Source organism: Portunus trituberculatus, chromosome 47 (assembly GCF_017591435.1).
Source record: "Portunus trituberculatus isolate SZX2019 chromosome 47, ASM1759143v1, whole genome shotgun sequence".
Taxonomy (NCBI): domain Eukaryota; kingdom Metazoa; phylum Arthropoda; class Malacostraca; order Decapoda; family Portunidae; genus Portunus; species Portunus trituberculatus.
This window is the reverse complement of record NC_059301.1, coordinates 34,456,620-34,470,922: the sequence shown is the minus strand read 5'-3', so window position 1 is coordinate 34,470,922 and position 14,303 is coordinate 34,456,620.

The window sequence follows — 14,303 nt, the reverse complement described above, 5'->3', positions numbered from 1 at the left end:
CCTCACTGCTGACGGAGAGTAGACGTAGACCTTTCCTTACAAGGATTATGGGTGTTCTTGTTTTGGTGAATTGTCAACATATAACATAACACGAAGAGATGAGTAAGAACTACAAAATTAAAAGCAACCAGACCCCAGTTTTCCTAACCACCCAAATGTTATTTCTCCTCATGCATGAACATGTAAACATGTTTTCAAGAAAAGTAATAATGAGCTACAAGAACATATTTCCAGCATGAACCACTTACGCGCAATGCAGACGCACGGCCATCACACCAGCAATCTTCACTTCACCTCCAGTCACGACGCACGCGACTCACCGGCACTCGTAACAAGGGTGTAGCCAAATGTTGCGTCATAATATTCTCAGATGAAGGGTCCCTACACAGCTAAGTGACGTGAAGTGCATTTCTCCACCACGACGGTGGAATTGTCTGAATGCTGACGAAGTACCAACTAAAACGGAATTTGAAAAACAACTACGACTTGTGGAATTCACTTTTATTCATTTTGATCAGTACCTTGTGGAAAAAAAAAAATCTTTTGATGCAGGTTAGGATGGTGTTCAGAGAGAGAGAGAGAGAGAGAGAGAGAGAGAGAGAGAGAGAGAGACTATATTGCATGAGCTGCGTCACTCGGCACAAAGCACGTCATCATTAAGTAATCAATATTAACTCGAGTTATTTTCCTAGCAACAACATCTCGTCTTCCTGTAACCAACGCAGCTTATACTGTAGTCACTGTTCTCTCTTCTTATGAGGGAAGACTGAACGGAGTTAGATTGCTTTTTTTGCCCTACTGACGCATCCACACCTAACCATTCTCCACTTGATCCCAGCAGTCCCCACTCCGTCCCCTCGTCACCTGCCACTGACCTTTACCTGTCGTGTCAGCATCAAGCAGACCCCTTCCTCTGCCTCCTCCTGCCTGGCCCACACACGCTTCAGCTGCCGCGCCTCATTGCTCTGTTGTTAGTATGTCTGACTGGATGAAACGCGTGCACTGGATGGTGTGTTGAATTTGAAAAGAATATATTGCTAGAATTTCCATCTGGTACAAAACTGTTTCTCTGTGTGATTTTTGTATGCATGATGAAAAGCTTAGATTGATGAGTTGGATTTTAGGAGACACATTATAAGTATAAATCTAAATGTACATAGTAGTTATACGTATTTTTGTCGTAATAATTTTTATCAAAGGAAAACATGTGAAACTGTCCATATATCAACATATACGGGTTTTTGGCAGATCTTTTTTAAAGCAGGAAAAACTCTGATACAATAATAAATTAGTCAGAGTTATACCTACATGTGTCTCGATGTTATTTCTAAGATGTAATTTTTCTTGATGTAAATCACAAAAATGATTACAAAAAAGGTTTTACAAATAATAATTAGTAACAACAGAAACACTCAGCCTTTACAGCCTGCATGGTTGCACAGCTAACAGTAAACAGAGATGCAGTATACATATCGCGATGTGTCCTTCACACGCATGGGAGCAACACATCGGACAGGTACAGTACTCTATAATGCAAAACAATGGATCGACCACGTGTTGCGCACCTGCTGAACCCTGTGCGCGCTTGATGGTGTTTGCTGTCCCAAACGCCACAATGCACGTAACGCACACCAACCAACCTACCTTGCAACCTACAGTCTCCACGGCACTGTTGCCCCCACTGCCCCTCCACTCCCACTCCCCACCAGCGCCCAAGACCCAAGACCCAGCTCCGGCGATCATAACTTACTATTACCTCACAGAGTGAAAAAAAAGAAGAAAAAAAAAAAATATATATATATAATGATAAACAAAAAGAAAAGAAATACAGTAAATCGCATTTCAATATATCACTCAAGAAAAATAAAACTGCACAATACAAAAATAAATTAATAAATAGACAACGAAAAAAAATATAAGAAAAATAATATGGATTAAAAGAAGTTTCTTGTATTCCACTTAAAAAAGATAATCTGCGAGTATCAACATTTTTCTTATACTTTCTTATACTTTCTTATACTTTCTTATACTTTCATTTTTTGCATCCCCAAGAAAAGTCCACAGTCACGCGCTATGATACCAACATCTACTCCTCCTCCTCCTCCTCCTCTTCCTCCTCCCCGTCCTGTGTCTGCTCCTCCGACTCCCTCAAAACAAAGCCTCCACCAACACATCTGGGTCACCGCATTAAAGTACATGTGTCAGTTTGTAGAATGTACTCTGACTTCTCTCAACTAACTTTACTTTAACCTCGCGGCAGCTTTGTGACACACACACACACACACACACACACACACACACACGCACACGCTCAGTGGTTAGAGCGCTGGCTTCACAAGCCAGAGGACCGGGATTCGATTCCCCGGCCGGGTGTGTCTCCTTTCACGTGTAGCCCCTGTTCACCTAGCAGTGAGTAGGTACGGGATGTAAATCGAGGAGTTGTGACCTTGTTGTCCCGGTGTGTGGTGTGTGCCTGGTCTCAGGCCTATCCGAAGATCGGAAATAATGAGCTCTGAGCTCGTTCCGTAGGGTAACGTCTGGCTGTCTCGTCAGAGACTGCAGCAGATCAAACAGTGAATCACACACACACACACACACACACACACACACACACACACACACACACACACACACACACACACACTTAAGGTCATGGTCTGCCACTGCATGTAATATTGAGACGAGCGCGTCATAACAGGGAAGACGACGCATTCCAGGGATAAAATGTCTCATTATGCTGTAGAGAGCAAGCCAACCACTGGAAAGCACAACATGAGAAGAAGCAAACGAGGTGCTGGCAGCACAACACAAATGAAGATAAGGTTGGCGAAGAGGAGCGTGAACAGCATAACTCAACACCAAAATAAGGGCATGGCATGTAGGATACAGCAGCATACGAACTGGTAACACATGTTACAATAGCGACAATGCACGGCTAAACGCCAACGTTAGCGTACAACATGAGGTAAATAAGCAACCACTAAACAGTACTGATTCACTACCAACACTGCCGGATTTCGGGTTGAAGGAACGCTCTGTAAAATTGAGATCATCCGCAAAACATTTCCTTATGGTCTAAATTGTCTCAAATAACAAAATGCGAGAATAAGAACAGACACTATGCAGTACTGAAAAAAACAGACTACACAATGGACACTTGCAGGCTCAGGTTTGTCCATTGTAATTATTTGTTTATACAGAAATTAATCATTTACTCGCTCCTGGAGCACAGAAAATCGGTGAATCTGAACACTTCTTATTACTAGCATCACAATGTCCATGTTTTTGGTTACATCTTACCGACTGATTGACTGACTGAAAGCACCACAACAGCAAGACCATGACCTCGCCACACTGGTCACTCATGTAATCGGAAGATGAAATCCTTTCCAATAACTGGCCAGATCAGCGTCCAGCTTGCACACACACACACACACACACACACACACACACACACACACACACACACACACACACACACACACACACACACACACACACACACGCACACACAAAATCATACTGGCAAATATTAAAAGGTGAACAAGGAGGAAACAAGGAGAGTGAACTTAATCTTGAGATATTTTACGACCACTTTAAAGCATTATTAACTATTGATAACGAGGGAAATGACACCATTGACTATGAAATTAACCAAGAGAGGAATGTGCCCATATTGAACAACCCTATTACGTCTGAAGAGATAAAACATGCATCAATAAGTTGGAAAATAACAAATCACCAGGTTCTGACAATATCATCAATGAATATATTAAAAGTACTCAAGACCTATTATCCCTCTTTATGTTAAGATGTTTAATAAAATATTGGATGAAGGAGTCTTCCCAATGGAGTGGACCATTGGAGTAATAATACCATTATACAAAAACAAGGGAGACGTCAGAGACGCAAATAACTACCGGGGAATTACCTTGTTAAGCTGTATGGGAAAGTTATTTACATCCATCTTGAACAATCGTTTGAATCAGTATTCTGAAGCGAACCACATCATCAATGAAACACAGGCAGGATTTAGACAAGGATATTCAACCCTGGATCATATGTATTTGCTCAAATGTATTATTGATTTGTTTAAATGGAAAAAGAAAAAATTATTTTGCTTGTTCGTAGATTATAAGAAGGCGTTTGATATGGTGTGGAGGGAAGCATTATGGTTTAAGCTGGTTAGAGATAATGTTAATGGTAAATTGTTACATGTTGTTAAGAGTATGTATAAAAATGTTAGATCTTGTGTGATGGTGAATCAAAAAATTGTCGGACACATTTTCGTGTAATATGGGGGTAAGGCAGGGAGAAAATTTGTCACCATTGTTATTTGCTTTTTATATTAATGACTTGCAGGACAAACTTCTTGAACTTAATTGTAAATATTTAGATTTTGATAACGAATTTCTTAATATCTATTTGAAATTATTTGTGCTAATGTACGCAGATGATACAGTATTGCTATGTGATAGTGAAGTGAATATGAAACAGGCGCTAACATCTTTGCATAATTATTGTCTAGATTGGAAGTTAAAGGTTAACTGTGACAAAACCAAAATTGTTGTATTTAGTAGAGGACAGGTACAAACAAGTAATTATAATTTTCAATTAGGGAGTGAGACTATTCAGGTTGTTAACGAGTACAAATATTTGGGTGTCTTGTTTAACCACAATGGTAGATTCAGGAAAGGGGAGTTGGCTCTTAAGGAACAGGCAACCAGGGCTCTGTATTCCATCATTGGTACTTCACGTAAATATGACTTGCCAGTTGATATTCAAATAGAACTGTTTAAAACGATGGTTGTACCTGTACTTACATATGGCTGTGAAATATGGGGTGATTGTACTATAAGGAAATAGAATTACTACATATGAAGTTTTTGAAGCACGTTTTGTATGTACATAGATACACCAGCACAGACATGGTATACGGTGAACTAGGGTTTACCCTCTTGATATAACTATTAAGTGTAAGATGATAAGTTATTGGTCTAGGTTAGTGACGGAAAGAACACTAAATTAAGTTATATAATGTATAATTGCTTATTACAGTTATATACGAGCGGTCTGTATTTGTCACCATGGATAGAATACATCAAAAATATTTGTATAGAGTGTGGAATGTCATGGGTGTGGATGGCGCAGACAGTTAGTAACCCTAAATGGTTCAGAAAAGCGATTGAACAAAAATTAAAAGACTTATGGATAAACAAGTGGTACGAAAACATATCAAATAAAGGTATTTGTAATACTTACAAATTATATAAAGAAATTTATGGAATTGAAGAATACCTGCTTAAACTTAATAAAAATAATCGTATAAGTTTGTCAAAGCTTCGCACGGAAATAATAAATTACCAATCATTGTTGGTAGATATAATCAAACAGACAGAGAGGTGCGTTATTGTACTAAATGTAATAATGAATTGATAGGGATGAATACCATGCTTTGTTGATTTGTCAAAATCAAGAAATTCTTCAATTGAGAAATAGATACATACCCGAATATTATAGATTGCAACCAAATAATTTTAAATTTGTCAAGCTGATGCAAAGTGGTAATGTAAACTTGTTAATAAATCTGGCACAGTTTATTAATGCATTGTTGCGAATGTTTAGGTGATACATAAGATTATGTACATATTGAGGGGCTGTGCTCCATACTTTGTAAAAAAGTCTGAGCAATAAATATATTTCTTTCTTTCTTTCTTTCACACACACACACACACACACACACACACACACACACACACACACACACACACACACACACACACACACACACACACACACACACACACACACACACACACACACACACACACATATATATATATATATATATATATATATATATATATATATATATATATATATATATATATATATATATATATATATATATATATATATATATATATATATATATATATATATATATATATATATATATATATATATATATATATATATATATATATATATATATATATATATATATATATATATATATATATATATATATATATATATATATATATATATATATATATATAATATATATATATCTTCAATGTAGATCAGAGTCCGATAGTGGTCCGAGTCTCCGAAGTCAATAAACTATAGTTACCATACTTCTGAAACAGACGGCTGTGGTGATACGTATGCATATGGTACGCCAGTCTCAAACACCTTATACGCTCTCAAGGTAAGAATACAGACGACTAGCAGGTCTCACGTATAAGCTTTTTTTTTTTTTTTTAATTAGTGATGTAAACGTTTTGATTATTTGTCACTGGAATCATGAAAACACCTAAAAACATATCAACAACTTCCACTAGACACTGATAAAAGTGGAACTAATAAAAAATAATAATAAAAACATCGAAACGTGGGAGGAGCAGCCTTTCCTCACAGTTACAGACCTCGGTGGAGTGGCAAGAAGGTGCCTCAAGCTGGGTACATATTTGTTAATAGAGCATAGTATTGCAACAAAGCAGTGTTACGCGACAAAAATACGTTAACGAGTCGCAAACTTTTATGTATCCCATCATACTCAGAGTCTGTCCGTGTTTGGAGGATGCACAATACACTACAAGGAAGTAATCTTTTTCTTGCATTCTTCCACTGTCTTCCCCGTTTTCTGAGCGATGTCTGTCTACAGTCTACATGTATTTGAACTAAGTGGTTTGCATGTTTGGCATCTCATAATATTTTTTTTCCTCTTTACTCCATCCAGCCACATTGGTAAGGCACACAATTCACAGTTCCCATGTATAGATCAGCTTGTTACTGATCACTGAGCAGAGTCGTGGTAGCCAGTTGATATGAGTCAGACACACGTCCCGTCCACACCTTGCGTCATCTCGCCCTGTGTAATACCGCGATATGACGCACAAAAAACGAAAATTGGTGGATTAGGAGCGAACCTTTATGCGTAAAATTAATGTCTGCTCTGGTGTTACGTAGTGACTTTACGACCAGGGAACTTGGGAACGAGATCTCGTCCACACTGGCATTACATTATGATGTTCAGTTTGCTTGTGAGTATCCCGGCTTACTCAATTAATCATTCGGTTCCCTCATGTAACCTCACCAGTGCCCACTAAATAAGTATACAAGAGCTCAGAACTCAGGCATTGCAAAGATTCATGCTTACAAGTTTACTAATACATTTTTTTTTATCTTTTACCAAATTGCAAACTCCTTGTTCCCTTTTTTCTTTTCTTTTTTTTTTTTTTTTTTATTTTCTCTTATAATGAGTATGTGCTCCCGTTCACATGTGGTAGATAGACATGGGAAAAGAAAGTGACAGTTGAAGAGGGACAGAACACACACACACACACACACACACACACACGCTCAGTGGTTAGAGCGTTGGCTTCACAAGCTAGATGACCGGGGTTCGATTCCCCGGCCGGGTGGAGATATTTGGGTGTGTCTCCTTTCACGTGTAGCCCCTGTTCACCTAGCAGTGAGTAGGTACGGGATGTATATCGAGGAGTTGTGACCTTGTTGTCCCGGTGTGTGTGGTGTGTGCCTGGTCTCAGACCTATCCCAAGATCGGAAATAATGAGCTCTGAGCTCGTTCCGTAGGGTAACGTCTGGCTGTCTCGTCAGAGACTGCAGCAGATCAAACAGTGAAACACACACACACACACACACACACACACACACACGAGAGATCGAGAGAGAGAGAGAGAGAGAGAGAGAGAGAGAGAGAGAGAGAGAGAGAAGAAGAGTATAAAAGATGCCGATAAAAGGTAAGGTCAATGCCGTAGAAAAAAAAAAAAAAAGCCTTCCACTGCTACTTCCCAACAAAGAGCGTCCCAGAGCACCCATCTGATGCCCCGCTGATGACGCCCCGCAACAAGCGACTCGTATGTCAGCGGAACTGGGCATTCCACTCTTGTCCTGTCCTATGTAGGCAAGTAAGAAACAGAGTTATTAGAAATATGAAGGCCTCCATGCAGAACAAGTTATTACCCAGACAAAATACACAAACTTAACCTCGCCGACAGCAGACCGTACTTTATAACTCTGTATGGCTTACAAAAGCACTTTTATCTCTTTCTTGCATCTCACAGGAAAAGAAGGAGGAGGAAGAGTAAGTGGGAGTGGTGGAAGAGGAGGCGATGAACAAGAAGGAAGAAAAATGTATATTTAGTTTAGTTTATCATTCATTATTAAAGAAAAAGAAAACGGTCAAATAATTGATAGACTAAATTAATATAAAAACTTTTCTAATATCAAATTAAAAACAAAGCTATCATAAACCTCTTTGAAGAAAACAAAACAATTTTAACATAAATAAATAAATGAATTATTATTGTGTATGGACAACTGGAAACATGCTGAATTTTTTTTTTTTTACTTTTTGTATAGATGATTAACAAAAGTTAATGTATTAGTCTAAGTGTTTATATACAATAAGATGTGATTATTATTTAGTTATCATGTTTACAAAATTGAAATATTAGCGGGTGAATCAATACCCTTAAGGATACCATTAAAAAGTGACTACAGACTAATGACATCATGCTTAACAACTCAACAGTAGGAACGGACATAGTACAGGATTTCTGATAATCACGAGGACGGGTACCCGCCCCGGCCTAACCGGGATACTCGGATAGAATTAGGTAGATTAAGCACATGGAATTAGGTGGATTAAGCACACTGGGACTGCCTCGTATAGGTCTGGCGGCCTCTTGCAGTCTCCCTCCTTTCTTATGCATCTTCTTATAAGTCCAGGGTATCCGTCACAAACTCAGCCGTAGGTGCGCGGTGCTCCCAGGATCAGTTGAAATGATTACCAGCGGGGCCCGGCGCGGGACTCGATTTCTATCCGGGACATTGGCTTGGCGACGGGAGTAGTATTCTGAGAGGGAACGGGTAGCTATTTTATAGTTATTGATTGTGAAATAACTTAAACATAAATTTCTGGCGATATCGCAATGCCATTGTTATTGACCAGCATGAACGAAATAAAGTTTTCGGATTTCATTAGCTCACGATTGCACACTGGTACTCATTCCTGTACACATTCCGGTACTCAATAAATCTTTCGCTCCCCAATAAAACTATTTGAGGAAAATACCCGTGTACTAGCCGGTCTAAGGTTTGTCCTGGATACCCGGATGGCCATCTCGGTACTCATATAGTCGGGTAAGAACCCGGGTACCCGGGCCGCCTATCCCTATAACAGTCAAGAATGGACGAGGAAGCTCAGGCTGAGTAAATTATTAGATTCATAACTGAGGAAAAGGAATAAGAATCTGTCTTTCAATGTTTTATCAACAATCAAGCAACATGCAAAAAAGAATAGGAATACAATTAAGCATGGGCATGTGGAAGATGTAGAAAGAACTAAATATGCTCGAAATTGTAAACAACTCTGGAGCAGACGAGCAGTTACAGACGTGAACTAAAAACCAGGAGGTGGGGGAGGAGGCGGTGGTAGTAGTGAATGGTGAAAAAAGCAGGAGGTGGGGGAGGAGGGGGTGGTAGTAGTGAATGGTGAAGGAGAAAGAGGAGATGGAGGAGAAAAGGAGATGGAAGAGGAAAGAAATGCAGGTTAGCGTAGTTTATCATAAAATTTTCTTTTTCAAACTAGAAGAAAACGATAAAGTTAATAACTGACTTAAATAATATAAAACCATATATAATATATTCAAAATAAAACAACCACAAATCTCTTTACGTAAAGCAATCTTAGCATTAGAAATGAGAAATATAAAATGTTGTAAGAGCAGCATTCCCTCCCCAGATGACCTCGCCTCTGCCTCAACCGGCGCCACACAGACACCTGGCCCTCATGGAGAGGGAAAGGAGTTCTCTCACTGGCGGGCCGATGCCCGCATTGTGCTGTATGCTGTATTATTTTTTTGTAATAAAAATGTATATTTGTACAATAAACCATATCAAACAACAAATTAGTGATCGACAGGCACAGCCCAGACACCGCGCTTGACAAATGTGCTCTGCTGCTCTGTCCTTCTGCCTTTGTACGCCCTTCATGCCTCGGAATAAATTAAATGAAGTTAGGATTCCCATTGTCTGTGCCTTTTCAGCTCTTGCTTGTCACTATTTCCTTCTTAACGGCAAAAAGGTGTCTGTTGCCAAGTTGTCAGATTGTCTTTCCTCTCATCTACGGAGGATCCACCCCAGTGAGCCCCCAAGAATGGTTTGACAGAGCAATCTGACATAAGGAAACTCCTCCCTGATCTCCTCCCACTTGTGTACCGCTCCTCTCCGGTAGGAGAGGGGATGTACCCCCTGATACACCATAGGAAGCTGTCGCGTGCAGGGTGAAATTCAACGAGACGTATTTGACTATCTGTTCCCTCTACTATCCCCAATACCCCCATTGTTGATGATGACATTACATCCTTAATTAGCCAGCATCTGGGCAACAGGCTAATAGTTGGCGATTTCAACGCCCATCATCAATAATGGGGAAGTAAGTAAGTAAGTAAGTAAGTAAGTAAGTTTATTGCCACATATATCTATACATAAATACATATACCTAATAACAAACATAGGCAGAACCTGTCGAGCTAGAGCTCCTTGACAGATATATTTTTTATTACAAAAAACAAAGTTCAGCTGTGGTTTGTGTTGTAAATATTATATTAGTAAAGGAATAATAATAATAATAATAATAATAATAATAATAATAATAATAATAATAATAATAATAATAATAATAATAATAATAATAATAATAATAATAATAATAATAATAATAATAATAATAATAATAATAATAATAATAATAAATAAACAACAGAACATAATCATGCAGTCATGAATGCATAATAATTTTATAATAACATGAATAATAATTTTACAACAGTAACATAATATACAAAAATAATATCAGAATAAATATACTCAATCATAATAAGCCTATAAATTTTGGAGGGAAAACACATAGTTCTTTAATATCTTCTTAAATTGATTAATATTACCCGTATTGCAAATGTTTTTAATGTCAGTATGTAAAGTATTCCATATATGTGGGCCAGAATAAAAGATACTATTTTTAAAAAGAATTGTTCGATATGGTGGACATAATAAATTAACATTGCTATTTCTGATGCAGTGAGTACTTTGTAATAATCTGAAAACTGCAGTTCCCTGTGTGTGTGTAATGTTTTTGAATATGAACAGAAGGAAAAAGTAATTATGGATGGAAAACACATTTAAAATTCTGTGATCTGAGAAAATACCTGATGCTGAATCGAATTTACCTTTATAAAATATACACCTTAAGATTTTATTTTGTGCAATTTTTTATTTATTAATGAAGGAAGGCCAGGTACATGCCCAAACTGACACACAGTATATAAGATGAGGGTAACATAAGGTATAGTAGATGCTTATCATTGATTCGGTAGTCAGATGGTTACGTACCTTGTATAGTATGCCACACATCTTTGATAATTTTGAATATACATTATTTATATGATAGTTCCAATTTAAATTTTCGTCTATATGAACACCCAGGAATTTAGTATGTGTCACATTGTTTAACGTTTCGCCTTCTGACAGCAGTGGTGGCAGATGGTTGTCTAAAGATCGATTCTGGAAGAGGATATAATTAGTTTTGGCAATGTTGAGTTTTAATTTATTATTTTTAATCCATTGATTGATTAGTTCTAGTTCTGTGGTTAGGTTTATATGCAAACTAAGTATATCCTTGTCGCCTAGTAATAGATTGGTGTCATCAGCGTATATAGTATATTGTAGTTTTGAGCTGGCGTTGGTAATGTCATTTATATAAACAAGGAAAAGTAGTGGTCCTAATATTGATCCTTGCGGAACACCTTTAGATATGCTTTTAAGGGAAGAATAAATATCATTACAAAAGACGGACTGATATCGGTTGCTCAAATAGCTTTCAAAAAGCTGCAGTGGTACACCTCTAATACCAATATGCTTCAGTTTGTCTAATAAAATGTGGTGGTTCAAGGAATCAAAGGCTTTGGATAGATCAATAAATACACCAGCTACATGTTGTTTTGATTCTAGGTGCTTGTATACATTGTTTGTAAATTCTACTATTGCAGACTCTGTGGAGTGATTTGCACGAAAACCATGTTGATGTTCAGATAGAAAATTATGTTTTTCCAAGTAGTTCAACAAACGAGTTGCAATGACTTTTTCAAATATTTTGCTGAAAGCTGGTAAAACTGAGATGGGACGGTAGTTGTTAATATCATTCTTACTGCCTGATTTATGTATTGGAATTACTTTAGCTATTTTTAGTTTATCTGGGAAAATCCCTGTTTTTAATGAAATATTAACTATGTGCGTTAATGGGTTTAACAAGAAGGTGGATGTGTGCCTTAAAATTTTAGGTGACACTTCATCATAGCCGGGTGAACTAATATTAAGGGCCAGTAAATAGCTTTCAATTTCTGTGGGACATACAGGAGGTAAGTACATAGAAAACGTAGGAGGGTTAACAAGGTAGTTACGGTGGCTACCATCTTGTGTGTGATTAAGTGACAGGTCAAGTGTACGTGGGGAGGAGATATTTAACATACTATTACAGACAAACCTCTGTCTTCTGAACGATGGAAGTGCGACTCGTATGCCATTGATCTGTCATTGCTCTCTCCAAATATACTCCCTGAAAGTCATCGACGACTCCTACAGAAGTGTACATCTGCACCTCTTATGCACGCGACATCCCGCCCATCCCCCTCTGTCCTCAAAGTTTAATTTCAAGAGAGCAGACTGGGTAATCTTCCTTGAGGTTTCCAACGTGGATATATCTGGCGAGGACATTAACACGATGGACAGCAACGCAACACAATCCATGTTACACGTCGCCGAGGCTCATTTTCCGAAGACTTTACAGTTCACACTAAACACGGAGTTTCATGGCGGACAATGGATTGCCAACAAGCAATAAATGTATCAAATCAAACAAGCACTTCGTGAGCGCAATAGACGATACAGGCATTTCAGCCAGCAGCCCAGTCAAGCAAATTTCATATATATATATATATATATATATATATATATATATATATATATATATATATATATATATATATATATATATATATATATATATATATATATATATATATATATATATATATATATATATATATATATATATATATATATATATATATATATATATATATATATATATATATATATATATATATATATATATATATATATATATATATATATATATATATATATATATATATATATATATATATATATATATATATATATATATATATATATATATATATATATATATATATATATATATATATATATATATATATATATATATATATATATATATATATATATATATATATATATATATATATATATATATATATATATATATATATATATATATATATATATATATATATACACACACACACACACACACACACACACACACACACACACACACACACACATATATATATATATATATATATATATATATATATATATATATATATATATATATATATATATATATATATATATATATATATATATATATATATATATATATATATATATATATATATATATATATATATATATATATATATATATATATATATACACACACACACACACACACACACACACACACACACACACATATGTATATATATATATATATATATATATATATATATATATATATATATATATATATATATATATATATATATATATATATATATATATATATATATATATATATATATATATATATATATATATATATATATATATATATATATATATATATATATATATATATATATATATATATATATATATATATATATATATATATATATATATATATATATATATATATATATATATATATATATATATATATATATATACATACACACACACACACACACACACACACACACACACACACACACACACACACATATATATATATATATATATATATATATATATATATATATATATATATATATATATATATATATATATATATATATATATATATATATATATATATATATATATATATATATATATATATATATATATATATATATATATATATATATATATATATATATATATATATATATATATATATATATATATATATATATATATATATATATATATATATATATATATATATATATATATATATATATATATATATATATATATATATATATATATATATATATATATATGCCCACCTCGAAAATGAAGAGTAAACTCCGTAATGAAAT